Genomic DNA, 15,992 nt, shown 5'->3' with positions numbered 1-15,992 from the left:
CAAACCTGGTAAAGACCTATAGTAAACGTTTGACCTCTGTTATTGCCAACAAAGGTTATGTTACAAAGTATTGAGTTGTATTTTTGTTATTGACCAAATACTTATTTTCCACCCTGATTTACGAATAAATTCTTTACAAATCCTACCATGTGAATTCATGGATTTTTTTTTCACATTCTGTCTCTCACAGTTGAAGTGTACCTCTGGTGCAAATTACTGACCTCTGTCATCATTTTAAGTGGGGGAACTTGCACAATCGGTGGCTGACTAAATACTTTTTTGCCCCACTGTATGTTTTTAGTTGGTAAAACCTATCTCGGGTCATCAGGGGTACCTCAGAGCAGGAATAAAAAAAACACTTTCTCAAGCAGTATGTTTATTCCTCTGAGGTCAAAAGTCATCATTGATGATAAAAACTGTTATTAGTCTCTGATGCAGATCAGTTAAAATAACATTCTTTCATTACCTGGTTGCCAAGAATTGGGGAAAATAAATAAATAAATAAATGAATTAAATAAAACAAACAAACAAAAATATTCTGATTGCATAGGATAATGTTTGAGATGATCACCAATAATTATTACATCACATGGTTAACAAGCATCCATACTTGGAGCAAGAGACGAGTCTCACTTCAGTCAAGCTAAACTAAAACCTAATTATAAGTGTGTCAAAAGATTTTAACAAAGTGATAGAAAAAACACTGTAAAAAAACAAAGAAATGTGAACTAACAAAACGAAAACGAAACGAAAAAGTCCATACCTCAACATGACTGAAATGCTGTGGACATTATGAGCGCTGCACATGAATCTCAATGAACTTAAACAATGCTGTAAAGAAGAGTTTAACAAAATTCTGCCACAACAATGTAAAATTATCCAAAAAATATTTCTTCAAGTCACTGCTGATAACATTAGTGCTACAACCTTCTGAATCATGACTGTGAGTCAGCTGTGTTTGTACTCTAATATTTTGCTTTTCCTTCAAAAAAAAAAAAAAAAGAAAAGCTCATCTGTAATGAGCAAACTGAATGGAAGCTTGTGGCATTTTTTCGACATCCATGAGTAAATATTTCAAGTTACTATCTTACACTACCTTGTTGTGAAAAATACCTCAATCTCATAATTTCAGGCTATAGAAAAGAAATTTTGAGATAATAACTCAGAATTTTGACATATGGATGGCAAAAAACACTCTGGAAACCAAATAAAATTAAAATGAAATGAAAACATGAAGCTTAAAGTAAAATAAATACTAATTAGAAAATATAGAACCATAATATGTCTGCTTGGTGTGTCCAAAATCAATGCCGCGCTTGCATCTTTTAGACCAGAGCAATTAACGTCCTGGGAATGAAAAGGGACCAGGAAACACAGAACAGATTGAAATATGATCTCAAATCACAGATAAATAGAAGAAAAGTAAGGAAGGTCAAAAAACGTCTTTAACGTAAATTAGGTGTAACCATTGTGATGCAAATTTTCACCAAGAAATCAATCCCAATCTTCATCACTTCCTCTCCACACTGGATCAGAAATTCAAGCAGCCTAGAAATAATTGTGTGCGCTGTTGCTGAATGTTCATCAGGAAGCGATTTCCCCCATCTCTCCGCAGATTTAAATGTGATCTTGTTAAGCCACCAAGGGACTGAGTCTCGCCCATGGGTGGCCAAAGGATACTCTGTGTTAATGAGGTGTGCACGGGCCCCGTGGGTAATGGCGGTGTCACGCCAAAGCTTTTAGACACCCGAGGGCAATGATACAGTTCGGCCCAGACCTCGGCTGTCGCCTGACATTCAGTTGACGCTGAAACAATGAAACGCGTCGACCATAAAAACTGGGTTTTCATTGGCAGTTGTGATCCCTTCCACTCTAAATACCCATTCTAATATGCACTTTGCCCATTATGTCTGTGTTAATAAGAAATCTCTTTGAGAATGTGCCCATTGTTGAGTGAGTCTGTTAATTATGACAGCTCAAAGTGCTGCTGTATTCTACTGACTCTTCCTCATAAGAAGCATGATTATTCATCACCAACGATAAGAATTAATATGCAGTACTGCATGCACCCCGAGAAATATTGTTGTGTTTTTCCCCTTTCTCTCTCTCTCTCTCTCTCTCCCTTCCACCAAATTTGAATGCTCCAAATTACACATTCAATCCATCTTTGTTTGTGTATTTAACCCTGTTAAACATGGCAGCACTTTGTGACTTTTAAAGACCCGTGGCTTATTGGACTTGGAGCTGGCATCGCTAAGTGACAATTTGGGCTGTGTTTGCTATCAAATAAACACTTAATGTATCTGGGGATGTAAACAAATGTTCATTCACCACCACGCATCTGCTAGAAATAAAGCCGGGCTTCAGAAAAAGTGTCGCAGCGCTTTCAACCAAAACGACACCCATTAACGCCCGCTGTATTTCTTCTTCTTTTTTTTTTTACATGGTTAGGGCGACACACTATATCTGATGATATAATAGATTGGCCTCAGCTGAAGAAGGTCAGAAAGAGAGCAGTACAATGAGGGGAGGCACTATAAGCTCTGAAAACTATAATGGTGAAGGGATCAGAAACCCCTGCTGTTTGTATCCGGAGCATTTAATCAAACTGGCATTAGCTTGGCACTGTAGCTTAAACTTTGCTTACCTTCCAATCCTGTCCGGGAACTTCATATTGTTGACAGTAGCTTTGAATTCAGCTATAGACTCAGCAACTAAAAGGATAAGATGGGCTTAAAGGGCTTTTTATAACCTTTCTATTCATCCTGAAACACTGTCAGTCCAAAGGACACATCGGCTCAAACACCTGGCTGGAAGTCCACGACGCTTTTAGCCAGGGCAGAGGAAGCATTTCAAATTAATTACTTGCAGGTTTATTGACTGTTGATTGCGCTTTCATGCGAGCTATGGAAGTGTACTCTTCTCTTTATGCTGCCTGTGTGACTGTAATGGGTGTCAGGTGATGGGAAAGGCTTGGCGAATGCTTTTGTTGTTCAAAAGAAGGCGAAATGTCAACACAGATGTGAATCAGAACATCTGCACATGTTGTTTTCTCCTAATGTTACCTCATCATGATACAGCATTGTTCTATTTCAAAGCATTTTCAGCTGTTCAACTCCATAGGCTGTATATAAATAATGAATGTAGCATCCGGGTCTGAAAAGTGAAGCCAGTGTAGAAGTGCTTTTACTCTGCATTCTTTCTAATGGCCAGCAGGGGGCAACGTTTACAGATTGTATAAAAGTTTTTAAGAAATTATCAGTCTTCCTTTTTTAATTTAAGATCTCTGTGAGACTTTCTTTACACATTTATGGTCTCCTTTGTGAGTTTCAAGGCTAATTTAGTAGAAAACAGTGAGAGGATGATTGAGTTGCTAACCACTTACTGGTTTCTCAGTCAGATTGGTTTTCTTGCCCATCAAGAGAAGTTGCAGCACCCACTTGCAAAGTGGGTGCTGCAACTGTCAATTGCTTCTGTCTCGAGCAGAGTGCTGCGGTCACTTGTTACTTTGCGTGGAAAAATGGTGATTTGTCTGCAAACACTTGTCAAGCTGTAGCAAAACTTGAAAAAGTGTGTCGCAAACTCTTGGACAATCTTCAAAGTAAAGGTGGCACTGTTTGAAATGTATTGGTTGTAGTAATAAGGCGCAACTTTTATTTTGAAGATGACCAATCAGGCCTCAGTGAGGTTGCCAGGGGGTTGCAGACCAGTCTTAATTGGTAATTCTAAAATAACCACAGGTGTGAGCGTAAGTACTAATGGTTGTCTCTTTGTTAGTCTTGCAACAGATTGGGGACTTGTCCAAAGTATGTCCTGCCTTTCATTCTATGATAGCTGGTATAGACTATAGCTTTCCTGCAACCCTGATGGATGGATGGCAAATGATCTTTACTACCACTTGATGGGCAGTTGGAGAGTGTTTGCAGACAAGTCAACAACCTCAAGGCAAACTGCTTCCAACCAAAGCAATCACAAGGCCGTTTTTGTGACCACTTTCACGCAACAACTGCCAACAAACTCCTGTTGTTGCTCATGAAGCACCAACCAGTCTCTAAGTCTGTGTGATCAGAGACTAAATGTTGTGCTTTATACTAAAATAAAGTGAAACATTTGGAGATGTCTTTTAATATCAAACCAGATTTAAAGCCACCCATGAGGTCTAATTGACTGAGGACCTCTGATATAGAGGAGATCCACCAGAACCACCCGTCAGATGGAGAAAACATTTGGGGTGCAATATGACTTTGGAAAACACTCATCCACAGGAAGCAATAAATGTCTCTTGCATTGGATCACAGGAAGCTTCCTGTCGAGTCCACTTCCACCATTGCTTTCCTGATGGTGCGTTGCTGGATTCCTTATCTTCCTTGCGGCTGTAACTCTGTTGTTCTTCCTGCAGCATACCTCCTAGTTTTGGCCTAACTACCATCTGAACAATCTCATTTTTATATTGTGTCTATTTTGTAACGATTAATAAATGTGTGATATTCCCAAAGATAATGAATAATTTCATCATGATCATGATTATTGCTATAACTGAGTTACTCAAGTTCCTGTAGCGCAAAGATATAACCTCTGCATGGATGTGTGTTTAAGTGTGCTGATGTTTTCAGCAACAACTTACCTCTTTTGCTCCTGCAATGTCCAACATTTCTAACTGTATATAATGCTGCAGAAATGTCTTTAAACATCACTAACTGGAAAATAAAGCAGAAGGGGCATCTGATTGGCTTAAAACCAATTCGAGTTAGATGCAGAAGCAAGACAAACCTTCCATCCCTGCAGCTTGTTCAGAGCAGCGTGTTTATGCATGTTTGTCCGCATTTGTGTGTGTGTGCGAGTGGTTACGTATCTGTTATAATATAACTGAGAATCATGATGCAAGCTTTTCGCCCAGAGTGTTTTTGAGCTCATTTTCAAATGGTAATTTGCCTTATCCGAAGCAAACTCACTGAGTGTAAGTAAGTGATTATTTGCATGGCTGACAATCATTCGGCTCGCCTGCGGTCTTTTTCCAAACTGCTCCAGTTTGTCCAGTCTTTGAAAGAAAAAAAAATACTCAGGGAGGGCCAGTTCTCTTTGAAATATCCTTTCATTTACCTTATCATTAGACACAAATGTGGCATAGTTAACAGTGAGTGAAAAAAGGAAAAGCACAGCCAGCCAGTACTTCTTCATAAGTCTGATGAAGGCTTATGAAGAAAAAAAATCTTCTTTGTGATTGTTGAATAAAGACACAGTTGATGATTTTTTTTAACTGCTACTTTTTTCACTTTTTTGGCAATCTTTTTTGCTCTAACTTTCTTGGGTTTTGGTTTTGAGCACCTCCAGGCTTTGGGTTTCTATCAAAGAGCCAAGTTTTCTGTGCTGCAGTTTAATTGGTTATTATCCCATTAGAGGCATCATGTCGGCCGGTAAAGTGCAGTAACGACAGGACGCACTGACAGCAGTACAATGTGGTGATTTAGTATCTGCACTCCCCCTCAATCACACTCAAATGTCAGCCACAGACTCATCAATGCCCCTAACCCTTAGCATACCCCTGAGACACACACTCAGCACACGGCCCACATGACTACACACCAGCATCACATCAGGGACCGGAGAAAACAAGGCACGAGGATACAGCAGAAGATGGATTTTCTAGAACTGCCTCTTTCTATGACAGATTAAATCAAACAAATATTGAACAATATTTTTTGTTTTGAATTTTGAATCATTACATGCAGAAATTTAGGAGTTTCTAAAGCTGATTTAGTTTCTATCTTCTGAAAGGGGATACTTAATACTGGCTTGTTACTCTTACATCTCTAAGATATACTTATATCTGTGCGTGCTGTAATATTTTAGACATAAAAAAGTGCTTAGGTATGTTTTTGGAATACAAGGCACGTCATGACTGTCTGGTGGAGGTTTCTGGCTGTCACTAGATAAAATCAGTCGCAAAGACAAGCACCAAAAATCTCCATGCAATTGCTGGGAGATTCCCATTGCTGCCCATAGTTTGCATTAAACGGAGTTGACTTGTTTTGCAAGTGTAGCCCAGCCCATAAGGGACTATGGCAAATGAGTAAGTAGTTTAAAATGCTTAAATAGCTAAAAGTTCATTTAAAAGTGTTTAAAAGTTCATAAGTTGTTTATGTGTGTTAAAACAGTAGCTGACAAAATTATTTGCTACATGTTTATTTCTATGCACTTGAGAATGATGCGCACAGTCTATTTCCTTGTTGAATGCAGAGTTTGCCATTGGTTTAAGGATTTTGAAGGTATCTGGAAGCAAATACTACTGAGATTTGTTTTGAACTGTTTCTATCAGATTCAGGGTATTACAGTGCTAATAGTGGCTAGTAATGTTACACATATACCACCATTAGATGTGTATGTTACTATTTTACGTTATGTGTGTCGAAGTTGTAAGTCAGGAAAACCTCAAGTGAACTTGACATGAGATTAAAAGGCTTTATTAAGTAAATGGACTGAGAGACATTTGTGTATGCTCACTGAAGTATAGCGAGCATACACCCTGTCCTCTCAGCATTCTCTTAGATGGTTCCTTTCCAGTTTCCATCACAAATTCACTCCCAGACTGCGGCAACTGACTGCTCAGGAGGTCGTGATTAAAACTACTGCACGTGCAGACTTTTGTTTTGCTTTTCCTGCTTGCTTTGCAAGTGAAAGGGTTGCATTTTTTCACACCACAATGCACACAACAAGCTGGTTGTGTTCTGGTTACATTCCTATATACAAGCAATGTTACTGTGCATTTCATTCTTTTCTTTCCCACTTTGTACACGAACAGCCTCCATCTTGGTAAGAAAACTACAAGAGTGACACTGCAAATGTGACACTCCAAATGTGACACTGCAAAAGTTCAGTCACAGCGGCTGCAGTTTGCCCTTTCTATCGCTCGGTACTTGTTCCTGCTATGGTTGAACAAGTCCTTTCTGTGGGGCAAGACTGGCAACTGTTTCATTGGCCACTCGTTGAAAGAACTGATGCTAAAAATATATAAAGAACTGCTGAATGTAGCAACAAAGTTGCATTGGCCAGTCTGAAGCCCAGTAAAGAGATAAAGTGATTCAATGGTAGCTAATGGTTGGTTGCTGGCAGATATTCCAGGCTCCAGTGAGGTGGTTATTACCCCTTCATGTGCCAATGAGTGGTATCCTTTGCCCTCATCACTTGAGTAGCTCATCTCAGAGTTGATGGGACCTGCCCATTACGCACCGAAAGCTGTTATTTACTCTGTCACTACTTGAAGTTGCTGGATGCCATTGATAGTTGATGGCCTCTGGTTGCCACATTGTTGGTGTTTCTGAATGCAGAAAGTTTTTTTTTTAAAAGGGTAAGCCAATGGTTTTGGCATTTACCTGCACTCCATCAAAACATGCTCACTTTGGACTGCTCAACAGAACTCGGACCACAAGTGAACAACAAGCAGAAAACAGAAAGCCTTGTAGCCACATGCCTACAGATTGTGCAAATTCATATATCATTTTTACAGAGATTATTGTGTTGGCATCAGTGAGTTGAACTGAAGCGTGATGATACCTGCTGTGCGTGAGAGCGATGTCAGGCACCCAAGCTGAGATGGTGTTTACTTCCACATTTTTTTTTAAAAAAGCAAAAATTCCCAAAATTGAATCCAAAGCTTAACCAACACAAGATCTAACCATATAGATAATTATTTTATCAAGGGTAAAACTCACCTTTTCCTGTCATAAAATGCTAATTGATTAAATTGAATATTAGCTACAAAATGTAGAAAAACCCAAGTAACTTTTTTTTTTTTTTTTTACAGTTTCACACTTCTACAGAGGCAATTAAGTTTCAATGCAGTGTAATCCTTGGGTAGCATTACTCCTTTAAAAGGTGCCTGTTCATAGGTGTGTTTTTTGTTTGTTTGTTTGTTTTGGAAAGGACATTGTACTTTTGTGCTTCAAGAAAGTAAAAAAAAAAAAGGGAAACAAACGAAGCAATATGTGTCTTTTGCTTTTAGATAAGGCAAACTATTGCTGTGCTTTTGATTAAATTTCTTGGCATCTGCAGAATTGGACGAGAGTGCTAAAAAAAGAAAAGAAAAAAAAGGGTCCAAACCCTTCTTTGTAATAAGCCTAAGAACCCACAGGGGCTAGAAACATTGTTCTGAAATGAGCATTAATAAAACTGTTTCAGGAAGAAAGCCGCCAGCATGCATTCAATACATGCCAATAACAATCTGGTATAGGTTTCGCCTTGCACAGAGAAAACTGGGAGAGGGTAACAAAAGTCATAGGAGTCCTTCATTTGCCATGCTCATCCATCAATCAGTATTTAGGACATTGACAAGTGGTAATTTAATAACCAGTGACCTGGGCTGGCAGGAAGCCGGCCTGACAGACAATACAAACTCATTTATCATGGTGGAGCTGTGCTGCTGTGGATCCTCTCTCTCTCTGATCCGCTGATTGTCGCTGTAGGAGTCACCCTCGGCAAAACACCGAGGGGGTTTAGCACACATGAGGCTGAGCTCAGAGATTTAAGTACAGCTGGATAAACGGAGTCTTTAGGCTGTTACGGGTTACAGTTTATCAAACAGGGAACCTTGACGTTCACCTTCATTTTTTCTCTTAAATAACATTGAGTCTGGGTTAACGTGTTTTTAACCTTCTATCACGAGTGTTTACTCTAAAGAAGTAATGTCTTACACATTAATTCTTCTTTTAAGGTAATCCATTACATTACTTAGTTGTTCCCTGTTGAAAGTAATTTGTCACAATAATCACTGCATTACTTTTGCATTAGTCTATAACACAGCCTGCACTGAAATGTATAATTACCAGTTAACAATATACTGGATACCTCAAGCTACAATCCCACACACTAATGAGGACGCACAGAAGATCTTTGTTTTAGTGTGTGGACACAGAGCCAGCAGCGAATTTGAAAACTAGAGGACTCAAAGAGGACTTAACAGAAAAACATCGTGGCCACAGTTTCTGCTAGAAATAGGTACGGGTGGAAATGGAGGCTTTGGTTTGATATTAAAGATCATTCATTGATTGTTAGTTCAGAAAACATGCTGTCATGAGCTTTTGCACTGTGCTTGAAATACGTTACATTACATTACATTAGATTACAAAATGAAGCCAAAACAACATTGGGTTTGTTATTCCAAATAAATAAGGAGCTATGGTGTTACCCACATGAACACCATAGCTTGTGTGTCACACGAGCTATGTCCTTTTTCTATATCCAGTGTATGTTTTTGCTCAGTCTCATATCTCTTTCTTATCATTCTGATTTAGTTTTTGCTCCCAGACATCCGTCTGTTTCCTTTCAAAAAGTTCAAACTCACTGATTTTTCATGTGTCTTAGATAAGAATTGATTGCTAGCGCTCACATGTACGAGCATTACAACACAATACAGGCTGAAAACTTCTTTGAGGATTCTTTAAAAAACTTTTTTTTAATGTTAACTTTGTCCGGTACTTCTCCCACGTGTTGCAACCTTTCCTTGTATGCTAAAACGTCCCCAGAGATTCCAGCTGAATAAGTGGAGGTCATTTATTTCAGCGGATGACTGCGTTTTCATCTTTTACTTGCAAGCCAGGGTCAATTCAAGCTGCACACTTGGCCCCCTCTTGGCTTAAACGCTCACTGTGGTTGAGCTGATGTGTGTTTGCCCACATACAGTAACATCATATACCTCTGTGAGCTTCTGATCGTGTTGCTGCCAAATTGCAAATAGTGGGCAGGCGTCCACATGAGCTGCCACTGGGCCACAGTGCGGTGAGTTAGCAGGCCTGCTTATGACTCACCCACTGCATTTGACTCCCGAGGAGGCAGTAAAAGCTGTAATGTGGATTTTAATGTGCTCTAATGATCTTTTGTTTGTCTTCATTTGCGTTGCGCTTGCCTTCGAATTCACGGTGTCCTCTTCCAGCAGCATCACCTGTAAAAGTGAACACGATAATGAGGATGGTGATGATGTGCAAAGTGACTGCTGCTGTATAATAATGCACTCGCTAACCTGGTAACCTCGTTTAACAACGCGAGCGGGGTTAGTTATGCCATCATTAATGCATAATCTTAAACGCTTTGATTATGCCGAGAGAAAACAGGGAGCATTTGGCTGTCTTATTTGATACTGTTATCGGCAAACAGCACTTTTATCACATTTTTAGACAGAGATTTTAATTCTAATGCCATGTAAAGTGAAGGCAAACAAGAAGAAAGAATGAATTAGTGTCTTTACTCCCAACAGTCTGGTGCTTTTTAACTCGGCTAATCAAAGCTTTACCTCAAAGTTTTTTATTCACTTTACTTTAGCCGCAATCCTAAAATCAGCCACAAAATTAAAAACCACCACCATGATCATGGCAAAAAGTGCCCCACGAAGCTTAACCTTCAAGGTCTCAACTGGAGTGACCAGGTGTCCTACTTTATGTGAGACTGTACAGTGTTTTTATCCCTTCTCTGTTCCACTTTTTGAATGACCCAAGTTTACACAAGTCAGCGCATGGCTCAGCAGAAATGTGTGCTTCTTAAAGAGATGTGCTTATCTATGGATGCATCCCTCCTGAAACCCAAAGATGCAAACCGGACAGTACAGCAGCTGAAATGAAGACCATAGAAACGAACTCTCAGTTCATGTTTATAGGATGTTTGAAACATAAAATACATAAAATATGGTGTATTTTTCCTTCATAAGCTCAATTACAAATATATAACCTGCATAGTTTGTATGTGTTTATATTATATTTAATTGCTGCCCTAGCTGGAGCAGGCTATATACTTCATAAAGCCGTAGAGCCATAAAGACCTTATATCATGTTGGCTTCATTTATCAAGAAATAACAAAGGAACAGGCCTCACCTAGCTGTGAAACTGATGGCTAAATTTTCTAATTAATTTGGGAGGACTGAGTAATTTGAAATAAAATAGCAGTAATTGATACATTGGTTCTACCAGAGGTTTCTTCCTATCAAAAGGAAGTGTTTCCTTCCCACTGTCACCAAAGTGCTTGCTCACAGGAGGTCGTCTGATAGGTGGTTGGTTTCTCTGTATTATTTGTAGGGTCTTTACCTTACAATATATAGTGCCTTGAGGCTATATAAATAAAGCTGAATTGAATTAAAGCTTCCATCAAATATTGATTGTTTAATTTAAATCCAGTGGTGGTGTGTAAAGTAAAATTTAGACTTTCATATTTGGGGAAAAGAGCAGTAGCCCTAAAATGGAACCCTGGGGCACAACTTTGGATATTTAAAGGGAAAAAAAAGATGACCCAATGAAGTGGACCCATTAAGTTCTAGCTGATATGTAACCTGAAAACCAACTTGGAGAACACCAACTGAGCTAGTATCGTAGAGTCTCTCCACCAAGGTGACACGGTCAGTTGGCCTTTTCTTATCGAGCACTCAGTTACATCTTCAGTATGAACAATTAAGCCTCAGGGCCACATAATTCCATGCTTATCCTTTACACTGTAAATTCTGAAGTCAGCCAGCTCAAGCTGCTTTATCGCAGTCCTTGAGTCCAGAGGAAATCAATGGGATTCTGATTAGTGCAGGCCAAAGGGAGACTCATGATTATTACCAATAAAGTGAATTAGATAAATGATTTTCTTTTTCTTTTTGTTAGGGGACTTCAAAACCTGCAGTCCGATCAAATTCAAGATCAAGTCATAAGCGGAATTGCTGTTGATTCATAAATAAGCTAATTGGTCCCCCACCTCCCACCACCCGCTCTATACCTCACTCCACTCTCTGTGTGTCTGCCCTTGCTGGCAGTCCAACACTTTTATTGCTTAGTCAAACCACCTCCTTCCATTTTTAAATTGCCTATTGAGTGGATATCTCTGTGGACTTGCCAGCCCTACCATTAGTATCACCTTCATGCAGCCTGGTTTTTTTTTTGGTAGGGAAATGTTTTAGGGTATTTGCACTGTGCAGCCCATGTAATTTAATTGTCTCAAGATACAGATCGTGGACCCCCAAGGTTGTAAAATCCATTGGAAGCCAAGGATAACAGGCGATAAAGGCATCTCAGTAAATAAAAACTCTTCGAAATTTAATGAAAATTAATACGTTAAAGCCACCCACCTCAAATTTACAGTTAACTCATGCTCATGTCCCTGCAGTCAGGTGCTGTCCCCTGGTGTGAAAAACCACTCCTGCCTAATTTTAAGAAGTGTTGTCATTTTTATTTATTTATTTATTTTTACATTTAATTTTCAAAGGCAGAATAATACCTTTCAACACTTGTCACTCGAGATAACCGACAATCCTGCTGTTTGTGATTCGTACCGCAGCATTTTTCTCACCACGGCGTATCTCTTTGCAGGTGATAATTTTGTCTCCGAGACGTGCGTTTGATGTCGGTGTTGGGTGAAGCGTCACCTCAGATTAGATCGCATTTGTCCACAGAAAGCGTATTATCACACTGCAGATGTCTAAGTAGCAAACAATGGATTTGAAATCAAAAAACACTTTGTGTAAACTTACTCTAGAGCATCTATAATTTTTTACTCTTAAATGTGCTGTAGAGTCACTGTGTTTTTTGGGGGGGGGGATTTCTTTTTTTTTTTGGATATATGGAAAAAAAGAGATAATCCCACAAACCAAGGGTCAGGACATGGGTTAAATTTTACATTACGCAAAGATGGTATGAGCAGTTTTCAGATGTTAAATGCAGCTCACATATCAGCAGTACTTATGACAAGCCAGAAGGTCATATTCCAGACTCGTTCAGATCAAAATATTTGCTCTACACAAGGATAAACCAGGTTTGGCCAACAGCAGTAACCCTCCCCCATACACCACTGATTCAAATGAGGTAACCCCGCTGAGTGGAGGCTTTCCAGTTTAGCTGCTGCAAACTGGCCTGACTGACTGGACAGATTTCAGTCATTCTCCAGCAAGCGGAGCCAATCCGGACCGAGTCCAGCTGTGATGCGTATCTTGGATTTTGTTCGAAAGCTGTCTGGAAAGAAAGAAAACATCCAATTGACCCTTTCACACACAATCACATTTAACAGTGCTTCTGTTATCGTGTGTGCGAAGGAGCCATCCTGCCTTTTCTCTTTTGTTTTTATGTAAATACCTATCAAAATATAAGTATTTTATATCCATTTCATGCAAGGCTTTTTGAGGTGTAAATGTGAGTTTATTTCACTGCTGACCGAAAAGTTGGAAATCCTTCAGTGTTGACAACTCCTCCACTTAATTTTTACTCACACAGTTACTGTAAATCACTGCTGCATTTAGACGGTTTGTTCAGGGAACAAACTTGGACACATTTTTCTGTTTCTTGGCCGCGTTGTCACATTTCATTCAGAGCAAATGAAATTGTAGGCGAAGTTAACATACACAGACGCTGTAGTTATCCTTTACTAGATTTATTTTACTAAAATGAATCTCTAGTGATGTTTGATATCTCATGGAAAGTTATCATGGAAAATTAAATGAGTATTCAAAATGCTCTGTACAACTGAAGTAGCTCCAGTGCATCGGTGACCATTTGGGGCCTGGCCCTGAGTCAGTGGATCATTTGGGTCCTTTGTGGAGTCTTCATAGTCCAACCTATCTCCCCAAAGCTCCAGTGGATTGGCACTTGCAGAGTTTAGAGGTCATGTGATGATATTTAGTGCTTTATATGGTTAAACTATGACCAGTTGGACCTTGTTGTGGACAGGTGTCCACTTTGAAGAGTAAATGGTAAAAGCCCTCGTACTTTTCTACTCTAACTGACACCCAAAGCGATCCTCATTCACCCAGTCAAATACACTTATACGCCCTTTCTTTCTATACCTCAGCGCCTTCTATAACATTCACACTCATAGATACACCTTGGCGATTAGCATCTTGCCAAAGACATGCAGACTGGAGAAGCGAAGGAGAAAAACCATCAAAATGTCAGATTGGTGGACAACCTGTTTTACATCCTGAGCCGCAAGTCGCCAGCATAGCAGGAGATGGACACGTGGATCGGTGCAGATCTGCAACATCTGCATTGATGTGGATTTGCCTGTTGAGCTGAGGATGAAGACAACATTTGTATCTTCACCTATGTCCATGAGCTGAAGGTAGATTGGTGTGTAGGTTGGGTTGTGGGACAGCCAGACACCCCCAGCAGCCAACATAAGCTTCGGGATAAGGACCCTGAAGCTCATTTTAAAGGAGCTCGTCCTCATACAATAGTTGATGTGGTTCAGCATGGCCCCTAGGTGAGGTTGCTCAGACATGTACATGGACTCTTCTTGGTTTCCTCTACAGAAAAGCTGTAGTGGTGCCTGCTGCCCCTATGACACGGACCCAGATAAGTGGTAGATAATGGATGAATGGATAGATGGTGGCCGTTATAACCACAAGAGGCAATTATAGGATGAAGGCAACTTAATTTTTCTACCAGAATTCTATTAAGTCATTTTTTTAAAGACCTTGATGGGAATAATATAAGCAACCCACAAAGAGACCATGAAACATTTATTAAATTAAAGCTGCATTATCAGCAGCAGCAGCAAACATTTCCCAAAGTAAGGTACTGATTGCATCCGACCTAGTAGAGCTGTCACTGTGAAAACCATTCAGTATCACTGCTAGTCTTTTCTTAGCTCTAGCTCAGGCAGCTGTGTCTTCACAGCCTTGCGATGCAGAGTAAATTGCCACCAGCAAAGCTACCTGCTCCTGCTCTGTGACTGTCAGTATCATCTCCCTCCGCTCTGGGAATAGCTTCACCTCGCTAACAGCTGAGACCCCCCTCCTGGTGTTTATGCGTGTAAGTCACCTGGAAACCTCGTGTAGCGGCGGTATCAGCAGGGCGCAGGTTGCACTCTGAGCCCCAGGGAGCCGCCGTGCTACGTGTGTGTGTGTGTGTGGGGGGGGTTGCACATTCTCATGACTCAGATGGGATTACAGGTTGCTAACACTTGATGACACAAGCTGTTTTCAGCATCTCACCCACCTTGTGTGCTAAAGACTTAACTTGCAGGTTCAACGCACACAGAAACACACGTAACCCGTGTGAATATGCCGTTCACGGGCGTTGAACCCACACACCTTATCCTGCTCATGAAGTGAAAATTGCTGGCTTTGCTGTGTACATGCATGCACGCACACACACACACACACACACAAGCACACACACACAGGACGAATAGACAAACTCATAAAAATTGTATTTGAGTTGGAAGGAAGAAAACAAGCAGGCAAGCGTGAGTGAACAACTACAGTGTGACACACACACAGAGGCAACACAAGCTTGTACGCGACATAAAATTGGACTCATGTTTACATGCATGAATGTAAGAAGGCAAGCGTGCATGCATGCAGAAACACAGCCCCGGTTAGCTCACATACATGATAACAACAAGGCTCATCTCACTACTAGAATCACGGTATGACTCTAGCACACGCTGCGACGGGCTGCGTGTTTATAATGACTTCTTTTTATCATCACTGGGTTTCAGATGATCCACGTTACTGCGAGAAATGTTAGATTTCAACCTCTCCGTCGTGATGTTGATTTAGTCTTGCCATGTCCTGCTTTGTTTTTCTCATTGCTGGTCTTTGTGTGTTCCTGTCAGGTTCACCCTTGTTAAAGTTTTAGTTTGACCTGCCTGCTGCACATTCAATGGTGGCCCCGACAGGTCAAATGCAGAAAGAAAAATGTTGCATGAGCGCACACAATTCAGTATAAATAAGTTTGACATAAATGTATTTATATAATATAATAAAGTAAAGTAAGGGAATGGGGTAAAAATTGTGGTTGCGTCACCTTCTTCTCCTCTTCTGTCCCTTCTTAGTAAGTACTTTGTCTCTAAAAGTAAATGCAGTATTAGTCTAATCATCTTGCTGGAACCTTTGTTGTTAATAGAGGAGCAGCTGGAGTCGGTACATAAATGATGCTTGTGATAATGGATGGTGTAATTCACTCTTTACGTTTGGGAACAGTTGGTAAAAGCCTTAATGCATCACAGGAATTTGCATCAAAAGCCGTAGCATACATCT

Source organism: Neolamprologus brichardi, chromosome 23, assembly GCF_056152115.1.
Source record: "Neolamprologus brichardi isolate AB-2024 chromosome 23, ASM5615211v1, whole genome shotgun sequence".
Taxonomy (NCBI): domain Eukaryota; kingdom Metazoa; phylum Chordata; class Actinopteri; order Cichliformes; family Cichlidae; genus Neolamprologus; species Neolamprologus brichardi.
The sequence above is the reverse complement of the archived record's forward strand: the minus strand, read 5'-3'. Positions refer to the sequence as shown.